At 45.8% G+C, this 6021-nt stretch overlaps 1 protein-coding gene across 12 annotated transcripts in view; it reads right to left on the reverse strand.

The window, feature by feature from the left end:
* Positions 1-5120, reverse strand: part of NFYA (nuclear transcription factor Y subunit alpha) — a 29357-nt gene extending 24237 nt beyond the window's left edge. For all 12 annotated transcript variants that reach the window (XM_086923557.1, XM_086923556.1, XM_086923555.1 and 9 more), the window contains exon 1: positions 5016-5120. The gene's annotated coding sequence lies outside the window, so the exon portion shown is untranslated. The remainder of the gene's footprint in view (positions 1-5015) is intronic.
* Between the last annotated feature and the right edge of the window lie 901 nt (positions 5121-6021).

Here is a 6021-nt window from a genome sequence, read left to right on the forward strand (position 1 = left end):
CTTTCCTTTTCCTTCTTAACACTTCACTCACTGGTATTGGGGTCAACGGTCAGTCTTCAGGCAACTTTTTTTACATATGTAACTTTGATCTTTTACAGCCTTGAAAAAGCCCTGGCGCGAATCGCCACAGGGGGCGAAACACGTGTCGGCTGTTCATGTTTTTACTAAAATCAATAAAGAGCCTTTTTCTACACAAAAATGGACTTTTGACTCAATCTATATGAGCAAGGATTCAGCCTAATGATATAAAGAACTGTTGCTAACACACTCACTATCCCCCTAAAGACTACTTGGCAGGGGTCAAGCCTGTTTATGGGCTGTTGCAGTGCTCAGGTTGGCAATGATCCCCAGTTTGTGTAGAAACAGTCTATTCAAAAAGTCCTTTCTTAGAGTTTGAGAAGTATTGACGGTTCAGTTTGGGTGAAAAATAGCAAAAACGGTGGGGGCCACTTGTCTCTAAATAGTGGCCTCTCTCTAGGTGGGATGAGGAAAGGTCAAACTTGCAGTCCAAATTCTGAAGTAGCTCCATAGTGAGATTTTGTGACTAACATCTGTGGTTTCTATACTTAATTACTACTGATAATAAGTTTTACAATCGAATCAGACTTATCAGGAATACATGGTGATAAAGTCTCTGGGCTTGTCAATCATAAGGGGCGGAAATGATATTGGGGTGCTGCACTTTTCTGGCTGCACCGGCACAACGTTAGTAAAAATCAGTGGACTCCTCAGTCAGCCGGAATTTAATACTAAATAGGCCTGTGTTTCAGTTTGTTTAAAATTTCATTGTTTAATTATGAGGCCTTTGTGTGTTTAACGTTCCTCTTTTCCTTTAGAGTACAAAGAAGCTATTTTATCATGTGCAAGCTATAAATCTTTTGTTCTATCAAAGTGCGCTCCTTTTAACTGAAATAAAGTAACGGTTGACTACTCCAAATAAACATGCAGTTCTAATATATCACTGAAGCATAGATATAAAGCACAAAGAAATTCTGCTTAATGTATTCTCCAGTGACATTCATTGGCAGATAGAGTATGAATTTCAAGTTCACACCAGCAACACAAATAGCTGCATAAGTATACGTTTCACAGAACCAATAAAGCAATATGCGTTTCTTTCTCATATAGATGGTTGAATGAATTTTAAGTGACTGCAACTGAACAAGTCAGGGGTCATCATGCCTGGCTCACAGATTAATCTAATAAATCTGAATTTGAACGTTACCGGTGGTGTAGCCCAAATCACAGCCAAGAAAAAGAAGATGCACACAGCTCTATTGAAGGGCTCTACTTGATGGTCATCAGTGCCTCTCAATGGGGTGTTCTTCGCTGTAGTGAACTACAGAGATCCTCAGATACCCAGAGAGCCAGGACAGGGAGTCACAGATCTGAAAAGCGGATATAGAAACCCGGCAGCACGAAGTCCTGCGCCAAGGAATGAGTAGAGCAGGAGCAGATACTACTACTCTCTCCTCTTGCAGGAACTAAGAGTTTGAGTTAGGGTAGAGTAGTAACCAGATAATTGGTGCTTTCTTTGGTGTGGAGTAGGCAATCGGAAAGAAGGACCCATATAGGCACACTATTACAAGTGAAGATGAAATCACTGGCCGTCTTGAATGGGCACTCTGGGTGAATATGTGCATGAAATTCCATTATGCCTGCCTTCCCTTTGTTGTCATCGGGCATGCCTAACACACAAAAAAAGGTTCACACGGAGAACACAACTCAGCAACCCAACACAACAGCATGAAGCTGAGGAGATCCCAAATCTCTATCTCTGATAGATCCCAAATGATCAAAATAGCGAACAGTCTTTCATCTCCTGTGGTGGTAGGTCAAGGTGTTCCTCAAGGCTCTATACTTGCACACACATTGTTCAATCTGTATTTAGAACCACTGGGAAATCTAAGTAAATCCGGGATCCACTATCATCTCTATGCAGACGACACTCAAATCTACCTCAAGGTTGCCTCCACTCACGATCTCTCTATCCTAAGCTCTACTCTCGACTCCATTCAAAACTGGGTGTCAACTCATCAACTGATTCTGAATCCCTCCAAAACGGAATTCCTCCTCTTCTCCTCCTCACTCTCTCCTCCCCCGGTGCAATCATGGATGGATCAGATGAATCTACTCAACAATAAACCCATCATTGTCGACAGCGCAAAATCCCTTGTTGTCATACTCGACAAAAAACTCCATCTAATCTAACCACCACCTCCTCCCAGGCCTTCAAAAGGGACCTCAAAGTTCTCCTCCTCCAAAGACACCTCCAAAAGTAATTCATGTCCTCTCTATTATCTGAAGGAAGACCTCCTGTTGCTGAAAATTCTACTCTCCATGACTATGGAAGTGCCTTCCCAGTGTTTTCTTGTGGCTGGAGTGTTGCCATTTATTGCAGTATTATCCTTGTACTCTTTTGTAACATGCACACACCACTTTTCCCCTGTAAAACACGGTTTGCTACCTCTCACATTTTGTTTGCCATTGATACTTGCACAAGTGCCACCATTGCCTTCGTAACATTTGTTTCTGTGCCTGAGTGTCTACCATATATTGCAGTATTATACCTCTAATTGTACTTTTTTTCTCTTGTAACCTGCACACTTGTCACTTTGTCCTCCTGTGCACTTTTTGCTACCTCATTTATTTTGTTTGCTCACAATTGTCACTTTACCTTATGTAACTTAACGTCTGCTTTTGTAATCTGTTCACGTGTAATTTTCTCCTCATGTATCAGTTCTGTTCCTATTGTGTAGTGAGGTGGAGAAGTGTGGCTCAATGATCAGAGTGGCAGACCCTGATGCAGAGGTCTAGCCCGGGACCAGGGTTGAATTCCCCACCTCGGCATGTCTTGGGCTCAAAATTACACGGACCTGATAATTCTCGCCTCGGTGCCTATTCCAATCATGGAGTCCCACTCTGCAACTCTGGGCAATAGCTTGCTTAATCTCCACAACGGCCCCCCCAAAGCTAAGGATGCCTGGCCTCCACCTTGGGGGTGCCCAGGAGTGGACGCCTCACAGGGAAAGCCAGGATGGGTTCCACAGCGGTATTCGTACAAGCGCCTTGAGACTCTTGCGAGCGAGTAGTGCGCTATTAAAGTATCAATTTACATTTACATTGTGAACCGCTCCGACGCTTTCGGGCAAAGTCTGCGCTATATAAAAATGCATAAATAAATACGGGTCAGGCGCTTGTCTGTTATGTTAAACTCATTTATTACGCGCACAGATGCTCCAGCGAAGGAGCGTCCTGGCGCCCGACAAGGTAGCAACACAACACAATAGGACAGAACGGAGCAAAAGGAAGGAACTAAGGAAACAAAAAAGTTTTTACAGCTCGACGAAAAGAGAGCAAATCCCTGAGGGCACGAATCTCAAGGGGAAGGGAATTCCACAACACTGCGGCGCGTACTTGAAATGAGCGGCCGCCAGCCCGGCAGCGCTTGAAACGGGGGACGACAGCAAGTTCTAGGTCCGAAGATCTTAAGGCACGGACCGGGACATAGCAGGACAAAAGGTTGGAAAGAATCAAGGCAGGGGATCCCTTGAGAATCTTGTAAGCTACACAGAGGACCTTGAACTGGATCCTTCGCGCAATCGGTAGCCAATGCAGCGTGCGCAAGGTGTTAGTTGTGGGACAGAATCTAGGTAGGCCCACAACAGCTCTCGCCGCTGCATTCTGTACGCGCTGCAGGCGGGTGATTTCGGCCTGATTTAATCCAACTAAAAAGGAGCTGGCATAACCGAGCCGAGAAATCACTGTTGCCTGAATCACAAGTTGCCTGGTGGTAGCATCAAAGAATTTTAATACGGGCCGTAATCCACGCAAGATGCCAAAGCAGCAGGCCGCCGTGCGCTTAGTATGGCAGACAAAAGGTGAGAGTTGGGTCAAGCCACACCCCAAGGTTTTTTAACTCAGTGACCGGAATTGGCGTAGGACCCACTTGGTATGGCGAGTTAGGGTTGTAATGACGTGTAGGAATGCAATGCATGCCTTTACTTTAGTCAGGAAACTGTAACAAGGATGATCTCACAGGGGTTATATAGGGAACATGAATAACGTCTTCGGCGTGTCTGATTTGTGATGAAGCCGAGTCGTCAATAAGGACCTGGTATTGGAAAACTATCTTTTAATATAGGGTGTAGGTGTTCTATGAAGGGTTCTACAGTTAAGCTCTAATGATGCAGCGCACTGTCTGGGATCCTTGGGTGTCCACAGACCTAAATTGTGTTTGTAGTAGTTTCGGAAATAGTTAATCGTACGCACACCGATGAGTGATAACGTGTGATACAAAGCTTTGTCGTGTAAGAGACGTTAATTTCTCAAGGCATGCATCATTAAACTGCCAAACCACCTCAACCCGAGTCTAACCTCATAATAGTCACTTTACCCTGCTCCACTGTTTCCATCTCGACGCATCAGCCCCCCTACCAGTGTCCATTTTTCGCTTTAACACCCGCTTGCTCTACCCAACGTACAAAAATACAATTCTGTCGTCTTATGGCATTTAATTATTTTATCTATTATGTCCCCTGCTTCGCTATGCAGGCCCGCCTAGTCTCGTTCAGCATGCCCCAGACCCCAAACAATGCCTATCAATGCATTCAGCCCCGACTCCGTACCATTCTAATTTCAGCCCACGTACTGTCCCTTCACTCCCAGTTGCACAGCGATCTATCTTCGGGTCTCGTCGTTCTACAGGGCCCTCCCGCGTCTTGTAAACCCCGCCACTCAAGTGTTTGCAGCTACTAAAACCATCTTTACTGAGGCCACCACCAACAGGCCTCCTATGGGCCCGCAACCACGCGTTCACCATAATAACCCTCTGCTTCGAGACACCCATTCTGGCTCTCTGTCCCCTGCTTGTTCGGTCTGCCTTCCACCCTCAGGCCCTCCCCCGGACGGGCTCGCGCTCCCTCGGCCCCGCGCTCTCCTCCCCGGACTCTGACTGGTCTCCCGGCCCCTCCAATCGGGACCTGCGGTCCCCCACATTGGCCGCTCGCTCTCACCGCTCCCGGTTTCCTTCCCGCTCTGATTGGCTCCACAACCGGACTCCAGAACCCAATCAGAGGCCGATCACCCTTCGCAAGATGGCGCCCGGGACAAAGGACGACAGACGAGAACGTTGCGAAGCAGTGCGCGTGCGTAGCTAAAGGTCACGCCTACTAACATGCCGCCCTCCGGTTGCGTGAGCGCTATGTGACGGACTACGGTTTGCCACGAACGATTCCCCAATGAGTTCGTTTCTCATCTTGTAATGGCCTTCCTATCTGCAGAGGTCTCACGGAGATACTTCAAAACACCACGATTCCCTTTTTAAGTGAATGTATCCTTTTATTGAGAGACAATCTGGTTATCTCAGTAATTCTTGAAAGTAATATTCTAATGCATTTGTAAGACAATGCTTAATTGTCTGTGTATAACACGGATTAATTTCAATAATAGCTAATGAATGATACCGTTTCGAAATGGCAGCCACTTCAAAGGTTTCATTGCTCCCTTGTCCTTCGTCTGTGTCAATAGCGGTTGGTCTCCATAGGGAATGCCCACGTAGAATGTTCTAGATGTAGCCGGTGGGAGGGGTTACGTGGTCCGGTGTTCTTGAGCTTTAGCCGTGCCGGTTAAACGCCACTTCAAGATATTCGTAGACGCACGTCAAAAAGCGATATAAAACGTCAGTTGTTGAACGACAAGTAAACTTATTTCTTTGAGTGGCTTTCGGACTGATCATGTAGTAAAACACTACGTAAACTGATGCTTATTTTGCAACAATTATTTTAGAATATCTGCTGCTCTAAAAAGAAAGTTTAGGCGGTACTAGGGAAAATAACTAACAACTCGCTTAGACCTTACCAGTACAAACACTACGTACACACATCACACATGTTGTCACGGGACATTAAGCGCATGCATTCTACCAGCGCGTGAGTTCCCTCCTCAGAAACAAGCATTGGTAAAGTCAATAGGTCTCGCCTATGAAAGCACTATTGACTTTGTCAATGTGTGGCTGAGAGT

This window comes from Lissotriton vulgaris, chromosome 5 (assembly GCF_964263255.1).
Source record: "Lissotriton vulgaris chromosome 5, aLisVul1.2, whole genome shotgun sequence".
Classification (NCBI taxonomy): Eukaryota; Metazoa; Chordata; class Amphibia; order Caudata; family Salamandridae; genus Lissotriton; species Lissotriton vulgaris.